The sequence below is a fragment of the Phyllobates terribilis genome, unplaced genomic scaffold, assembly GCF_046119375.1.
Source record: "Phyllobates terribilis strain yellow unplaced genomic scaffold, ASM4611937v1 Scaffold_19__1_contigs__length_20705806, whole genome shotgun sequence".
In the NCBI taxonomy this organism is placed as follows: domain Eukaryota; kingdom Metazoa; phylum Chordata; class Amphibia; order Anura; family Dendrobatidae; genus Phyllobates; species Phyllobates terribilis.
Window position 1 is genome coordinate 11,693,715 of NW_027362779.1, and position 19,439 is coordinate 11,713,153.

The following is a 19,439-nucleotide window of genomic DNA, read 5'->3' on the forward strand; positions in this document are numbered from 1 at the left end:
TGTCTCAGAGGAGGAGGACACAAGTGAGGATAATGAGAGCCTTTTCTTCCAAAATTTTACAACATCCTCTAAAAGGCTTTCTAAAGTAAGTGATCAATAAATCCAGAATACATAAAAAGACCTCTAAGGCTGAGTTCAAACGATGCGTTTTTCATGCGTTTCCGCGGCGTTTTTGCAGTTGCGTAAACGTCGCGGAAACGCATGAAAAACGCATGGTAGAAGGGCAGCAATGTTCCCCAATGGAAATCCGCATGTGCTGTGCCCATGGTGCGGATTTTTCCGCAGCGTAAACGCTGCGGTCAAAAATCCGCAGCATGTCAATTAATTTTGCGGAAACGCTGCTCTTTTGCCGCCATTGACTTGCATTAGACCGCATGGAATCCGCATCACTGTATATGTTGATGCGCTTTTCATGCGGTCTAATGTGCGGATGGTACCCGGGTGTGGATGAGAGGACTCTCATCCAGACCCAGGTACCATTAAAAAAAAAAGAATAAAATAAAAAATATATATATTCTCACCTTCTGACGGCCCGCGCTGCGTCCTGCCGGCTTCCCGCGCACTTCGCGGTTGAATGAAGGACCTTCGCTGACGTCAGAGTCATGTGACGGGTCACGTGACGCTGACGTCGGAAGGTCCTACAGTCTTCACTGCCGGCAGCCGGGACCGATGAAGCAGGACACCGGGGGCCATCAGAGGGTAAAGTATATATTTATTTTTTATTTTTTGACATCACACACTATATAAATCCATGCCGGCTGCATGGATTTATATAGTGTGAAGTTGACAAGCACTTTCCAAGTGATGCTAAAATCGCTTGGGAAGTGCTTGTCAACCCGCATGCGGAAATGAAAGTGAAGACCGCTTCATTTCCGCATGTCCCTGGCAGGAAACCGCATGTACAATCCGCATGAATTTTTTCCTGCCAGAGAGATGCTTTAACGCTCAGGAAAAAATCCTGAGCATTTCTGCATCGTGTGCACATACCCTAAACGTAAAAAAATTAATTTCATATCTTATTTTTGTCATTTTTTAGCTCTGTACCACCGCTATCAAGTTTCCTCCAGAGTGTACCCCGGCATCCAGCAGAAACATCTCAGAAATGTGAGTAGATTATGGGGTCATTATTGGGAGCTCCAGGCTAATATATGTGCACAACACCAAATATAGGACATAAATACCATAATATTGAATGCAGCATCCACCGCCCCATGATCAGCGGTCATTGGCTATTGGCTTCAGAATCCGCTGGAGATATCAACCCATAATTGCTGCCGGTCAGGCATTGTTAGTTTTGCCCACACTGCAGGAGATATGTAGTATTACATGCCGGCCATTGTTGCTAGTTGTTTCCATAGAAGGTCGTTTTGAGCAGGAGACTTCCCCACTATGACTTTCATATGTCCTATTAGGCCTTATAGTCGGGGTTCTTCTAGTGAGACAATCCCTTTTATACTGAATTTACTTGTGATTTACACGTTTTTCTTCTTCCTAACAGGCAGAAAGGATCTTCTCCTGAATCTGCTAGAGACGATGCTATAACCAGCTTGCCGTCCTCGTCCCCATTGTCAGGTACGTAGATGTCTACAGCACAAACAATGTGAATGTTGTCATCAAGGGTGAAATATTTCCACATGGCTTTTCTTTAACGGGTCTCCTATGTTATCCATGTTTCAAGGAACCCAATTACTTTGCCCATGGGACCATACAGTGTCTCCATTTCTGCAATTTTGTACAGTATTATCATGGATTCTGTGATACATTGTTGCATCCAGTAACCTCCGTCATCATAATGAGACATCGTCTCCTATAGTAGAATATCGCTCATTAGGGATGCACCACATGGCGGCACACAGGGCGCTCACTGCTCCATATTAGTGACACATCTAATGCCCCTCATATGAGGTCATGTCCGGTATATAGGACTTATTCTGCCCTATTGTGTAATACCAGATTGTCAGGACTATAGGGGACAGGACTAGAACAATCTATATACTATACACAGGAGAGATACGAAGCAGATCCCATAACAATATGTCTTTAGTGAGTTGTTGTTTTTTCTTCTTTTTGATCAGAATTTCCAGCTGATGACGAAAAATCAGAAAATGGGAAAAAGGGGAAAAAGAGACGAGGTAAGTGTGAGAGTCATCTCCATGTTGTGTGATGTCGTCAGTGAGAATAATTCATGTGGAGCAGATGTCATCTGTCGGAGATGGGATTGTCACATGTATGATGGCTGACGATGATCCCTGACCTCTGTGTGATGAGATTCCTCTGCCGTCCGGCCACAGTGACCGCACAGTAGTATCATGTCATATGGAGTCCCATCACTTACACTATATTTCCTTCTCTTCTCATAGGTTCCATCTTCCGCCGGATCCTATCATCCTGCCGGCGTGGATTATCCAGGGCTGCTCGCGTATTTGCGTGTTGTCACCGTTCCCCTAGAGACATCTAAAAGACGGTAAACCTCCGCATCCAGCGCCCTGAAGTCCAGCAGATCCACCATCACTGCTGGAGCTGTACAGAAGGACCTTCACCATCTACCGGTGGCCTTCTGACTGTTACATCTCTGCCGGGACAATCTCAGTATCACCTCTGTCACCAGGCTCCGCGGTATTCATACTGCTCGCAGACGTGGCGGTTACTGATCACCTGGTATCTGACCCCGGCTGTCCTCCTGACTATGAGTTTGCCTACTGATTCTGTTCCTGGTTTTGTCCCTCCCTTCTATCCTATTATTAATTAAAAAAAAATTACAATTATTATTACTGAGATCTTGGTTCATCCATCAAACTTTACTCTGCATTTTGTTAACTGATAAAAATAATTTATTGACACTTCTGCTTTTAAAAGGATATATAGAGTATGCTTATAATATATATACAGTATGCTGATTATATATACATGGTGACAAAGTCACTGGCAAAGTGCTGGAGGGGAGGTATGTTTCACTGAGGCTGTTAGCTTCAGTGATTTGAAGCCCATAAGTTTTCCACCAGCACACTATGTGTTGAGAGGGATTAATCGGCCATTTTAAGGGCTGGGTTTTTGTGAACGACCATAGAGCGGGTTGGGAGGTTGTTCACCATTTGGGAGGTCATTCACCATATCTCCACCCCAGGGTGGGGACTAGGATGTATATAGTCCTTCTAAGGCATTCAGTGTTCAGTAGGGCTGTAGAGAGGAACTCCAGCGCTTTGTGTCCTGAGAAGGAAAAGCTGAACCAGTGGATGGTTGTTCTCCTGAGCGGGCAGATCCCCACAGCAACACGGCTGTATGTTATGTTTTGTTTTTCCTTAGGTCAGAAAGCACGTATTTATTTTTGCTAACTCCTCACTGGCTTATGCAGCATCTTCAAATAAACCAGTGAGAGACTTAAGGAGACGGCGCTCCGGTGGCTACTTCTGTGTGCAACTGAATGGGCCCATCTACCATAGTATATATATACTGAATGCTTATACCGTATTTTTCGGACTATAAGAAGCACCGGACCATAAGACGTACCTAGGTTTTAGAGGAGGAAAATAGAAAAAAAATTGAAGCAAAAAATGTGGTCATTATGCCCTGTTAAGGGGGAGGGGGTCTGCTGCTGACACTGTTATAGGGGTAATGTCTCCCAATTCTGTTAATATCCCCCATCCTGGTATATTTATATATACACTGCTCAAAAAAATAAAAGGAACACTGAAATAACACATCCTAGATCTGAATGAATGAAATATTCTCATTGAATACTTTGTTCTGTACAAAGTTGAATGTGCTGACAACAAAATCACACAAAAATCATCAATGGAAATCACATTTATTAACCAATGGAGGCCTGGATTTGGAGTCACCCCCAAAATTAAAGTGGAAAAACACACTACAGGCTGATCCAACTTTGATGTAATGTCCTTAAAACAAGTCAAAATGAGTCTCAGTATTGTGTGTGGCCTCCACGTGCCTGTATGACCTCCCTACAACGCCTGGGCATGCTCCTGATGAGGCTGAGTATTGTGTGTGGCCTCCACGTGCCTGTATGACCTCCCTACAACGCCTGGGCATGCTCCTGATGAGGCTGAGTATTGTGTGTGGCCTCCACGTGCCTGTATGACCTCCCTACAACGCCTGGGCATGCTCCTGATGAGGCTGAGTATTGTGTGTGGCCTCCACGTGCCTGTATGACCTCCCTACAACGCCTGGGCATGCTCCTGATGAGGTTGCGGATGGTCTCCTGTGGGATCTCCTGCCAGACCTGGACTAAAGCATCCGCCAACTCCTGGACAGTCTGTGGTGCAAAGTGACGTTGGTGGATGGAGCGAGACATGATGTCCCAGATGTGCTCAATCGGATTCAGGTCTGGGGAACGGGTGGGCCAGTCCATAACCTCAATGCCTTCATCTTGCAGGAACTGCTGACACTCCAGCCACATGAGGTCTGGCATTGTCCTGCATTAGGAGGAACCCAGGGCCAACCGCACCAGCACATGGTCTCACAAGGGGTCTGAGGATCTCATCTCGGTACCTAATGGCAGTCAGGCTACCTCTGGCGAGCACATGGAGGGCTGTGCGGCCCTCCAAACAAATGCCACCCCACACCATTACTGACCCACTGCCAAACCGGTCATGCTGAAGGATGTTGCAGGCAGCAGATCGCTCTCCACGGCGTCTCCAGACTCTGTCACGTCTGTCACATGTGCTCAGTGTGAACTTGATTTCATCTGTGAAGAGCACAGGGCGCCAGTTGCCACTTTGCCAATCCTGGTGTTCTAAGGCAAATGCCAAGAGTCCTGCAAGGTGTTGGGCTGTGAGCACAACCCCCATCTGTGGACGTCGGGCCCTCATACCACCGTTATGGAGTGGGTTTCTAAGCGTTTGTGCAGACACATCCACATTTGTGGTCAGCTGGAGGTCATTTTGCAGGGCTCTGGCAGTGCTCCTCCTGTTCCTCCTTGCACAAAGGCGGAGGTAGCGGTCCTGCTGCTGGGTTGTTGCCCTCCTACGGCTTCCTCCACGTCTCCTGGTGTACTGGCCTGTCTCCTGGTAGCGCCTCCAGCCTCTGGACACTACGCTGACAGACACAGCAAACCTTCTTTCTACAGCTCGCATTGATGTGCCATCCTGGATGAGCTGCACTACCTGAGCAACTTCTGTGGGTTGTAGAGTCCATCTCAAACTACCACGAGTGTGAAAGCACAACCAACATTCAAAAGTGACCAAAACATCAGTCAGAAAGCATTGGTACTGAGATGTGGTCTGTGGTCCCCACCTGCAGAACCACTCCTTTATTGAGGGTGTCTTGATAATTGCCAATAATTTCCATCTATTGTCTATTCCATTTGCACATCAGCGTGTGAAATTGATTGTCAATCAGTGTTGCTTCCTAAGTGGACAGTTTGATGTCACAGAAGTTTGATTTACTTGGAGTTATGTTCTGTTGTTTAAGTGTTCCCTTTATTTTTTTGAGTAGTGTACATATATATATATATACACTGTGGCTCTGGGTGTTGGGGGGAACGGCAGTGGCGGAGGAGCGGGGCACAGAAGGCAGCAGCCACCTGCTGCAGCCTACACCTGAACGGGATTCGGGCATATGATCTGACGTGGCCATAGACTATAATGGTCCAGACAGAGTGAATGTGCCCTCTGTCGTGCATCAGGTTTGTACGCCTACTGGAGGCGCAGTCTACTAAGCCTATGGCCTCGTCAGCACACACTACCGAATCCAGTTTTGTGAGGGAGTTCGCACCAAAGCCCCGACTGGTCAATGTGAAACTCCGTAAGGAAGAATGATGAGATACATACCTGCATAGACAGAGTATGAGAGTGATGAATGGATGGATAGATGGGGGCATTTTTGTCAGGTTTACACAGTGGCTGTTGGGCTCTAAAGAAATCACTTTGTGCAAAAGTTGTCCTTATAGTCATGATTCCTTTTTCAGACCCCACCGCTCCACAATTTTACCACGGCCACTGATTTTACCTCGGCTCCCAGGAGGCTTCAGCCGCGCTCAACAGATTCGTCAACTTTCACAGAAGTCCAGTAGGTTCTGCCCTATTTCTGGAAACCTCCATATGGCAAATATGGATGAGACAGACGGATGATTAGATGGATGTCTGAGAAGAGGGCACCCTGATAATGAGCATATATTACAAAGCCAGAACAAAAACAACAGGGGTCCCGGACCCTGGCCGTGTAGACTGATAACTGGTGTACTGCACTTACAGGGGGACATTAAGTCATAGGGGCCACACCAGGCAGGGACCCGATATTACAGGGTGGCAGGAGGGCGACTATTGCAAACAACATAATTAGAGCTATGGGCCCTTATGTGCAGAGTATTCAGGGGCCCCATTATGCAATGCAGGCGGGATACAGAGTCCCAGCAGAGCTTATATATCAGGTGTAAGGGCCACATAGTAATGGTATCAGGGGCCCCAGCAGCCGCCTGTACTCAGCTCCTATATATCAGGTGTAAGGGCCACATAGTAATGGTATCAGGGGCCCCAGCAGCCGCCTGTACTCAGCTCCTATATATCAGGTGTAAGGGCCACATAGTAATGGTATCAGGGGCCCCAGCAGCCGCCTGTACTCAGCTTCTATATATCAGGTGTAAGGGCCACATAGTAATGGTATCAGGGGCCCCAGCAGCTGCCTGTACTCAGCTCCTATATATCAGGTGTAAGGGCCACATAGTAATGGTATCAGGGGCCCCAGCAGCCGCCTGTACTCAGCTCCTATATATCAGGTGTAAGGGCCACATAGTAATGGTATCAGGGGCCCCGGCAGCCGCCTGTACTCAGTCCTTATATATCAGGTGTAAGGGCCACATAGTAATGGTATCAGGGGCCCCAGCAGCCGCCTGTACTCAGCTCCTATATATCAGGTGTAAGGGCCACATAGTAATGGTATCAGGGGCCCCAGCAGCCGCCTGTACTCAGCTCCTATATATCAGGTGTAAGGGCCACATAGTAATGGTATCAGGGGCCCCAGCAGCCGCCTTTACTCAGCTCCTATATATCAGGTGTAAGGGCCACATAGTAATGGTATCAGGGGCCCCAGCAGCCGCCTGTACTCAGCTCCTATATATCAGGTGTAAGGGCCACATAGTAATGGTATCAGGGGCCCCAGCAGCAGCCTGTACTCAGCTCCTATATATCAGGTGTAAGGGCCACATAGTAATGGTATCAGGGGCCCCAGCAGCCGTCTGTACTCAGCCCTTATATATCAGGTGTAACAGACCCCAAGACACAGCAGTGGGGGTCGCACCATGGAGAGCGGCATAGGGGCTCCTGATCAGCCCATAACAACCTGCACTGCGGTGATGCGACCAGCAGGGGGCAGCGCACACAGCACCAATCACCCACCTGTCTCTCTGCTCCTCTCTCACAACACTGCCTGCAACTTCCGGCTTCCGAAGGCGGAGGAGGAGTCGCGTCTACCACTGATCTGAGCACTGGGGGGGGGGACTGCAGCGGCCGCTCTTACTCTGTCCCGTCACTGATCGCAGCCGCATCTTTATTTTACCTATCAGTTCATTAAATATCTGCACTTTTACAAACAATAACAATTTATTCTCCTCAGCTCCCCCTGAGGGCTACAAAGAGTTGGTATCTTCCAAAGCGCGACGATTGGAGCAGAGCAGCCGGCTCCCAGTCTTGTATTTTCACTGGGACCCAATCATATTTTATCCCGGTAACGCGTCATCTGGTGCGAAGATGAAAACGAGTAGGCTGAGCTGATGCGCCGCTGATCAGCCTCTAGATGGCGCTGTAGATCAGCACAGGACGGAATGCGCTGTTTACTCGCTAAAAATGTCGTTTCCTTTTGTGTGACATTGGATCTGTGCAGATGGCGACACATAATAGATCAGGGATCCTAATAGACTCCATGTAATTGGGAGAGATGAGATATATATATCCAGGGATGTGTCCTTCTGTCCTAAGCCTCTATAGTCTGCGCCGGGAGGACGAGGCTGGAGGAAGAGTGCGTCGCCGGAGATCACCATGTGCATAGGCGCTGACCACGTCTCCGGCGAGGCTTAAGGAGGAGTCTGTGCCGGAGCCAGCGCATAGCGCGATATCCAGCACCATTTTGTTGAAGACAAATTCGCAGTGTCTTCAACAAAATGGCGCCAAATAGCGCAGTATGTGCACACACTGACTCCAGCGCCATTTTATTTACATATTTAACACAGACGATGTGCTGCGGGGGAAGGGTGAGTAGGAGTGTTTGTGGATGGATGAGCAGGACAGGCAGGATCGGGGGGGGGGGGACATATACCAGGATCGGGGGGGGGGGGAGCATATACCAGGATGAGGGGGAGCATATACCAGGATTGGGGGTGACATATACCAGGATGAGGGGGAGCATATACCAGGATCCGGGGTGACATATACCAGGATGGAGGGGGAGCACATACCAGGATGAGGGGGTGACATATACCAGGATCGGGGGTGACATATACCAGGATGGGGGGGGGCATATACCAGGATGAGGGGGAGCATATACCAGTATTGGGGGGTGACATATACCAGGATGGGGGGGAGCATATACCAGGATCGGGGGTGACATATACCAGGATGGGGGGAGCATATACCAGGATGAGGTGGTGACATATACCAAGATCGGGGGTGACATATACCAGGATGGGGGGCGGCATATGCCAGGATGAGGGGGAGCATATACCAGGATCGGGGGGTGACATATACCAGGATGGGGGGGAGCATATATACCAGAATGAGGGGGAGCATATACCAGGATGACGGGGAGCATATACCAGGATTGGGGGGTGACATATACCAGGATGGGGGGGAGCATATACCAGGTTCGGCGGTGACATATACCAGGATGGAGGGGAGCATATACCAGGATGGGGGAGAGCATATACCAGGATGACGGGGAGCATATACCAGGATGGGTGAGAGCATATACCAGGATGAGGGGGAGCATATATCAGGATGGGGTGGAGCATATACCAGGATGCTGGGGTAGAGCAGGAGCGAGGTGCGGCGACGCAACCACAGCGGCTGTAAGTATGGAACCTTTTCATATATATTGGATTGGTTGTCACTTTGACTATATTGTCTTTCATGACACTTATTTCTATTAATGTACTGAGTGTCATACTTGCATCCACTTTGGGAAAATGCTTCTATATTAGAACCTGCATTAAACAGAAGTCTCTCACTGTGCGACCTTTCAATTGGATAGACACTTGAGCTACCTCTTTATGACCTGTTTTTGCAGTGCCATATTTTGCCTTCAGGCAATTGATTTACATAGGGCAGTACATTTAACCTGTTCCTCGTCTCCATGCTCCTCCATTGTTTTTAATTTTATGCCTCTGAGTGTTTTCCATTTTTTCTATTCTTGATTTTTTTCAATAAAGATTTTGTATTTTCATGTTTTCATGAAGTTCTTTTGTGCTTCCTTGTTCTCCATGATGGGGGGAGCATATACATGGATGGAGGAAGCATATACCAGGATGAAGGGGAGCATATACCAGGATGGGGGGTGGCATATACCAGGATGGGGGGAGCATATACCAGAATGGGGGGAGCATATACCAGAATGAGGGGGAGCATATACCAGGATGGGGGAGCATATACCAGTATGGGGGGAGCATATACCAGGATGGGGAGGAGCATATACCAGGATGGGGGGATATACCAGGATAGGGGGAGCATATACCAGGATGGGGGGAGCATATACCAGGATGGGGGAGCATATACCAGGATGGGGGGAGCATATACAAGGATGGAGGGAGTATATAACAGGATGGGGGGCATATACCAGGATGGAGGGAGCATATACAAGAATTGGGGGAGCATATACCAGGGTAGGGAAGCAAATACCAGGATGGGGGGCATATACCAGGGTGGAGGGGCATATAGGAGGATTGAGACAGCATATACCAGGATGGGTGGAGCATATACCAGGATGGGGGGGCATATACCAGGATGGAGGAAGCATATACGAGGATTGGAGGAGCATATACCAGGATTGGGGGAGCATATACCAGGATAGGGAGAGCATATACCAGGATGGAGGGAGCATATACCAGGATGGGGGGAGCATATACCAAGATGGGGGGAGCATATACCAAGATGGGGAAGTATATACCAGGATGGGGGAGCATATACCAGGATGGAGGGAGCATATAACAGGATAGGGGGAGCATATACCAGGATGGGGGGAGCATATACCAGGATGGGGGGTATATACCAGGATGGGGGGAGCACATACCAGGATGAGGGGCATATATCAGGATGGGAGGCATATACCAGGATGGGGAGAGCATATACCAGGATGGGGGGAGCATATACCAGGATGAGGGGGAGCATATACCAGGATGGTGGGCATATACCAGGATGGGGGGAGCATATACCAGGATGGGGGAGCATATACCAGGATGGGGGAGCATATACCAGAATGGGCGGATATACCAGGATGGGGGGCATATACCAGGATTGGGGGGAGCATATATCAGGATGGGGGAGCATATACCAGGATGGGGGGAGCATATGCCAGGATAGCGGGAGTATATACCAGGATGGGGGGAGCATATACCAGGATGGGGAGGAGCATATACCAGGATGGGGGGAGCATATACCAGGATGGGGGAGCATATACCAGGATGGGGGCACATACAAGGATGGAAGGAGCATATAACAGGATGGGGGGGCATATACCAGGATAGGGAAGCATATACCAGGATAGGGGGCATATACCAGGATGGAGGGAGCATATACAAGAATTGGGTGAGCATATACCAGGGTAGGGAAGCATATACCAGGATGGGGGGACATATACCAGGGTGGGGGGGCATATACGAGGATTGAGGCAGCATATACCAGGATGGGTTGAGCATATACCAGGATGGGGGGGCATATAACAGGATGGAGGGAGCATATACGAGGATTGGGGGAGCATATACCAGGATTGGGGGAGCATATACCAGGATAGGGGAAGCATATATGAGGATGGAGGGAGCATATACCAGGATAGAGGGAGCATATAACAGGATGGGGGGAGCATATACCAGAATGGGGAAGTATATACCAGGATGGGGGAGCATATACCAGGATGGAGGGCGCATATAACAGGATGGGGGGAGCATATACCAGGATGGGGGGAGCATATACCAGGATGGTGGGGTATATACCAGGATGGGGGAGCATATACCAGGATGGGGAGAGCATATACCAAGATGGGGGAGCATATACCAGTATGGGGGGAGCTTATACCAGTATGGGGGGAGCATATACGAGGATTGGGGGAACATATACAAGGATGGGGGGGAGCATATACCAAGAAGGGGACCAGGATTGGGGGATCATATACCAGGATGGGGGGGAGCATATACCAGGATGGGGGAACATATACCAGTATGGGGGGAGCATATACCAGGATGGGGAGGAGCATATACCAGGATGAGGGGATATACCAGGATAGGGGGAGCATATACCAGGATGGGGGGAGCATATACCAGGATGGGGGAGCATATACCAGGATGGGGGGAGAACATACCAGGATGGAGGGAGCATATAACAAGATGGGGGGCATATACCAGGATGGAGGGAGCATATACAAGAATTGGGGGAGCATATACCAGGGTAGGGAAGCATATACCAGGATGGGGGGCATATACCAGGGTGGGGAGGCATATACGAGGATTGAGGCAGCATATACCAGGATGGGTGGAGTGTATACCAGAATGGGGGGGCATATACCAGAATGGAGGGAGCATATACCAGGATAGGGGAACCATATACGAGGATGGAGGGAGCATATACCAGGATGGGGGGGAGCATATACCAGGATGGGGGAACATATACCAGTATGGGGGGAGCATATATCAGGATGGGGAGGAGCATATACCAGGATGGGGGATATACCAGGATAGGGGGAGCATATACCAGGATGGGGGGAGCATATACCAGGATGGGGGAGCATATACCAGGATGGGGGGAGATTATACCAGGATGGAGGGAGCATATAACAAGATGGGGGGCATATACCAGGATGGAGGGAGCATATACAAGAATTGGGGGAGCATATACCAGGGTAGGGAAGCATATACCAGGATGGGGAGCATATACCAGGGTGGGGAGGCATATACGAGGATTAAGGCAGCATATACCAGGATGGATGGAGTGTATACCAGAATGGGGGGGCATATACCAGAATGGAGGGAGCATATACCAGGATGGAGGGAGCATATACCAGGATGGGGGGAGCATATACCAGTATGGGGGGAGCATATACCAGGATGGGGAAGTATATACCAGGATGGGGGAGCATATACCAGGATGGTGGGAGCATATAACAGGATAGGGGGAGCATATACCAGGATGGGGGGAGCATATACCAGGATGGGGGGTATATACCAGGATGGGGGGAGCACATACCAGGATGGGGGACATATACCAGGATGGAGGGGGCATATACCAGGATGGGGGGAGCATATACCAGGATGGGGGGAGCATATACCAGGATGAGGGGGAGCATATACCAGGATGGGGGGCATATACCAGGATGGGGGGAGCATATACCAGGATGGGGGAGCATATACCAGGATGGGGGAGCATATAACGGGGAGCATATACCAGAATGTGGGGATATACCAGGATGTGGGGCATATACCAGGATGGGGGGGAGCATATACCAGGATGGGGGAGCATATACCAGGATGGGGGGAGCACATGCCAGGATAGCGGGAGCATATACCAGGATGGGGGGAGCATATACCAGGATGGGGAGGAGCATATACCAGGATGGGGGGATATACCAGGATGGGGGGAGCATATACCAGGATGGGGGGAGCATATACCAGGATGGGGGCATATACCAGGATGGAGGGAGCATATAACAGGATGGGGGGGCATATACCAGGATAGGGAAGCATATACCAGGATGGGGGAGCATATACCAGGATGGAGGGAGCATATACAAGAATTGGGGGAGCATATACCAGGGTAGGGAAGCATATACCAGGATGGGGGGACATATATTAGGGTGGGGGGGCATATATACGAGGATTGAGGCAGCATATACCAGGATGGGTGTAGCACATACCAGGATGGGGGGCATATAACAGGATGGAGGGAGCATATGCGAGGACTGGGGGAGCATATACCAGGATTGGGGGAGCATATACCAGGATAGGGGAAGCATATACGAGGATGGAGGGAGCATATACCAGGATGGAGGGAGCATATACCAGGATGGGGGGAGCATATACCAGGATGGGGAAGTTATACCAGGATGGGGGAGCATATACCAGGATGGAGGGAGCATATAACAGGATGGGGGGAGCATATACCAGTATGGGGGGAGCATATACCAGGATGGGGGGGTATATACTAGGATGGGGGAGCATATACCAGGATGGGGAGAGCATATACCAGGATGGGGGAGCATATACCAGGATGGAGGGAGCATATACCAGGATGGAGGGAGCATATACCAGTATGGGGGGAGCTTATACCAGTATGGGGGGAGCATATACAAGAATTGGGGGAACATATACAAGGATGGGGTGGAGCATATACCAAGAAGTGGACCAGGATTGGGGGATCATATACCAGGAAGGTTTATTTTCTCCCTGCTGCATTCGACTACGTGCAGGCGTCGGGCAACATAATAACGCTATTAACCTGCAGATTAATCACATATGTGCAGGTTAACGGTGTTACTTCTGGTGACAGGTTCCCTTTAATTTTGTAGTACAATACTTCAATAGAATGACCCGGACTCAGTGTATGCGTATACCATGCTATCCGGCACCATTTTTTTAAGACACTGTCTGCAAATTCGCATATACAGTGTCTTCAATAAAATAGCGCCGGATAAGCGCAAACGCTGACTCCAGCGCCATTTTATTGAAGTAATGTACTACAACGTCAACATAGCAGTGCGCATGCACCACCCATCACCATTATCCCTTTGGCTGGCACGTGTGCACTGCTGTGTTGACATTGTAGTACATTACTTCAGTAAAATGGCGCTTATCCGGCGCTATTTTATTGAAGACAATGTATATGCGAATTTGCAGACAGTGTCTTAAAAAAAAATGGCGCCAGAAATATACCAATAAAAATGCTCACCACCCGGGCGTAGAAGGGGTTCAATAGCTAGTATAATATATAACCAGTGGCGTAACGAGGCTGATGGGTCCCGGAGCAAGATTTGGACCCCCCCATTCTGATTATATACAGGGTGGGCCATTTACATGGATACACCTAAATTAAATGGGAATGGTTGGTAATATCAACTTCCTGTTTGTGGCACATTAGTATATGTGAGGGGAAAACTTTTCCAGATGGGTGGTGACCATGGCGGCTATTTTGAAGTCGGCCATTTTGGATCCAACTTTATTTTTTTCAAAGGAAAGAGGGTCATGTGACACATCAAACTTATTGAGAATTTGATAAGAAAAACAATGGTGTGCTTGGTTTTAATGTAACTTTATGACCACTTATAAAATGTGTTCAAATTGCTGCCCATTGTGTTGGATTGTCAATGCAACCCTCTTCTCCCACTCTTGACACTCTGATAGCAACACCACAACACCATAGTCCTCCATATAGTATAATGCACTCCCCATAGTCCTCCATTTAATATAATGCACAACATAGTCCTCCATACAGTATAATGCACTCCCCATAGTCCTCCATATAGTATAATGCACCACACAGTCCTCCATATAGTATAAAGCTTTCCCCATAGTCCTCCATATAGTATAATGCGTTCCATAGTCCTCCACATAGTATAATACACTCCCCATAGTCCTCTCTATACTATAATGCAAACCATAGTCCTCCATATAATATAATGCATCCCATAGTCCTCCATATGGTATAATGCATCCCATAGTCCTCCATATAGTATAATGGACTCCCCACAATCCTCTATATAGTATAATACACTCCCCATAGTCCTCCATATAGTATAATGCACTCCACATAGTCCTCCATATAATATAATGCATCCCATAGTCCTCCATATAGTATAATGCACTCCCCATAGTCCTCCATATACACTGCTCAAAAAATAAAGGGAACACTTAAACAACAGAATATAACTCCACGTAAATCAAACTTCTGTGAAATCAAACTGTCCACTTAGGAAGCAACACTGATTGACAATTAATTTCATATTTTGTTGTGCAAATGGAATAGACAATAGATGGAAATTATTGGCAATTATCAAGACACCCTCAATAAAGGAGTGGTTCTGCAGGTGGGGACCACAGACCACATCTCAGTACCAATGCTTTCTGGCTGATGTTTTGGTCACTTTTGAATGTTGGTTGTGCTTTCACATTCGTGGTAGCAAGAGACGGACTCTACAACCCACAGAAGTTGCTCAGGTAGTGCAGCTCATCCAGGATGGCACATCAATGCGAGCTGTGGCAAGAAGGCTTGCTGTGTCTGTCAGCGTAGTGTCCAGAGGCTGGAGGCGCTACCAGGAGACAGGCCAGTACACCAGGAGACATGGAGGGGGCCGTAGGAGGGCAACAACCCAGCAGCAGGACCGCTACCTCCGCCTTTGTGCTAGGAGGAACAGGAGGAGCACTGCCAGAGCCCTGCAAAATGACCTCCAACAGGCCACAAATCTGCATGTGTCTGCACAAACGGTTAGAAACCGACTCCATGAGGTTGGAATGAGGGCCGGATGTCCACAGATGAGGGTTGTGCTCACAGCCCAACACCGTGCAGGACGCTTGGCATTTGCCTTAGAACACCAGGATTGGCAAAGTCGCCACTGGCGCCCTGTGCTCTTCACAGATGAAAGCAGGTTCACACTGAGCACATGTGACAGACGTGACAGAGTCTGGAGACGCCGTGGAGAGCGATCTGCTGCCTGCAACATCCTTCAGCATGACCGGTTTGGCAGTGGGTCAGTAATGGTGTGGGGTGGCATTTCTTTGGAGGGCCGCACAGCCCTCCATGTGCTCGCCAGAGGTAGCCTGACTGCCATTCGGTACCAAGATGAGATCCTCAGACCCCTTGTGAGACCATATGCTGGTGTGGTTGGCCCTGGGTTCCTCCTAATGCAGGACAATGCCAGACCTCATGTGGCTGGAGTGTGTCAGCAGTTCCTGCAAGATGAAGGCATTAAGGTTATGGACTGTCCCGCCCGTTCCCCAGACCTGAATCTGATTGAGCACATCTGGGACATCATGTCTCGCTCCATCCACCAACGTCATGTTGCACCACAGACTGTCCAGGAGTTGGCGGATGCTTTAGTCCAGGTCTGGGAGGAGATCCCACAGGAGACCATCCGCAACCTCATCAGGAGCATGCCCAGGCATTGTAGGGAGGTCATGCAGGCACGTGGAGGCCACACACAATACTGAGCCTCATTTTGTCTTGTTTTAAGGACATTACATCAAAGTTGGATCAGCCTGTAGTGTGTTTTTCCACTTTAATTTTGGGGGTGACTCCAAATCCAGGCCTCCATTGCTTAATAAATTTGATTTCCATTGATGATTTTTGTGTGATTTTGTTGTCAGCACATTCAACTTTGTACAGAACAAAATATTCAATGAGAATATTTCATTCTTTCAGATCTAGGATGGGTTATTTGAGTGTTTGCTTTTTTTTTTGAGCAGTGTATTACAATGCACTCCCCATAGTCCTCCATATAATAATGCATCCCATAGTCCTCCATATAGTATAATGGACTCCCCATAGTCCTCCATAAAGTATAATGCACTCCCCATAGTCCTCCATATGGTATAATGCATTCCATACTCCTCCATATAGTATAATACACTCCCCATAGTCCTCCATATAGTATAATGCATCCCATAGTTCTCCATATAGCATAATGCACCCCCCCATAGTCCTCCATATAATATAATGCATCCCATAGTCCTCCATATAGTATAATGGACTCCCCACAGTCCTCTATATAGTATAATGCATCCCATAATCCTCCATATAGTATAATACACTCCCCATAGTCCTCCATATAGTATAATGCATCCCATAGTCCTCCATATAGCATAATGCATTCCCCATAGTCCTCCATATAATATAATGCATGCCGTAGTCCTCCATATAGTATAATGGATTCCCAACAGTCCTCTATATAGTATAATATTCTCCCCATAGTCTTCCATATAGGATAATGCACCACATAGTACTCCATACAGTATAATGCACTTCCCATAGTCCTCCATAAAATAGAATGCGTCCCACATTCCTCCATATAGTATAATGCATCCCATAGTCCTCCATATAGTATAATATGCTCCCCATAGTTCTCCATATAGTATAATGCATCCCATAGTCCTCCATATAGCATAATGCATTCCACATAGTCCTCCATATAATATAATGCATGCCGTAGTCCTCCATATAGTATAATGGATTCCCCACAGTCCTCTATATAGTATAATATTCTCCCCATAGTCTTCCATATAGCATACTGCGCTCCCCATAGTCCTCCATATAGTATAATACACTCCCCATAGTCCTCCATATAGTATAATGCACCACATAGTCCTCCATATAGTATAATGCACCACAAAGTCCTCCATACAGTATAATCCACTCCCCATAGTCCTCCATATAGTATAATGCACTCCCTATAGTCCTTCATATAGTATAATGCACTCCCCATAGTCCTCCTTATAGTATAATGCACCATATAGTCCTCCATACAGTATAATGCACTCCCCATAGTCCTCCATATAGTATATTGCACTCCCCATAGTACACCTTATAGTATAATGCACCACATAGTCCTCCATACAGTATAATGCACTCCCCATAGTTATCCATATAGTATAATGCACTCCCCATAGTCCTTAATATAATAGTATGCATCCCATATTCCTCCACATAGTATAATGCATCCCATAGTCCTCCGTATAGTATAATTGACTCCCCACAGTCCTCTATATAGTATAATACACTCCCCATAGTCCTCAATATAGTATAATGCACTCCCCTTAGTCTTCCATATACAATACTGCATTCCCCATAGTCTTTCATATAGTATAATACACTCCCCATAGTCCTCCATATAGTATAATGCACTACATAGTCCTCCATATAGTATAATACACCACATAGTCCTCCATACAGTATAATGAACTCCCCATAGTCCTCCATATAGTATAATGCACTCCCCATAGTCCTCCATATACTATAATGAACTCACCATAGTCCTTCATATAGTACAATGCACCTCAATCCACTCCCCAGAGTCATCCATATAGCATAATGCACTTCCCATAGTCCTCATTATAGTATAATGGACCACATACTCATCCATATAGCATATTGCACTCCTCATAGTCCTTCATATAAAATAATGCATCCCATAGTCCTCCAAATAGTATAATACACTCCCCATACTGCTACATATAGTTTAATGCACTCCCCATAGTCCTACATAAAGTATAATGAACTCCGCATGGTCCTCCATATAATATTATGCTTCCCATAGTCCTCCATACAGTATAATGCACTCCCCATGGTCCTCCATATATTATAATGAACTCCCCATGGTCCTCCATATAATATAATGCATCCCATAGTCCTCCATATAGAATAATGCACTCCCCATAGTCCTCCATATAGCATAATGCATCCCATAGTCCTCCATATAGTATAATGTAATCCCCATAGTCCTCTATACAGTATAATACATACCGTAGTCCTCCATATAGTATAGTGCACTTCATATAGTCCTCCTTATAGTATAATGCACTCCTCATAGTCCTCCATACAGTATAATTCAATCCCCATAGTCCTCCATATAGTACAATGCATCCCATAGTCCTTCATATAGTATAATGCACTCCTCATAGTCCTCCATACAGTATAATGCACTCCCAATAATCCTCCATATAGTATAATGCATCCCATAGTCCTCTATATAGTACAATGCATCCCATAGTCCTCCATATAGTATAATACACTCCCCATAGTCCTCCATATAGTATAATGCACTCCCCATAGTGTTTTATATTGTATAATGCACTCCCCATAGTCCTTCATATAATATAATGCATCATATAGTCCTCTATATAGTATAATGCACTCCCCATAGTCCTCCATACAGTATAATGCACTCCCCCTTGTCCTCCATATAGTATAATGTGCCCCATAGCCCTCCATATAATATAATGTACTCCCCATAGTCCTCCATACAGAATAATGCATTCCCCATAGTCCTCCATATAGTATAATGCATTCCCCATAGTCCTCCATATAGTATAATGCACTCTCCATAGTCCTCCATATAGTATAATGCTCTCGCCATAGTCCTCCATATAGTGTAATGCACCCCCATAGTCCTCCATATAGTAAAATGCACTCCTCATAGTGCTCCATATAACATAATGCATCCCATAGTCCTCCATATGGTATAATGCACTCCCCATAGTCCTCCATATAGTATAATGCACTCCCCATAGTACTCCATATAGTATA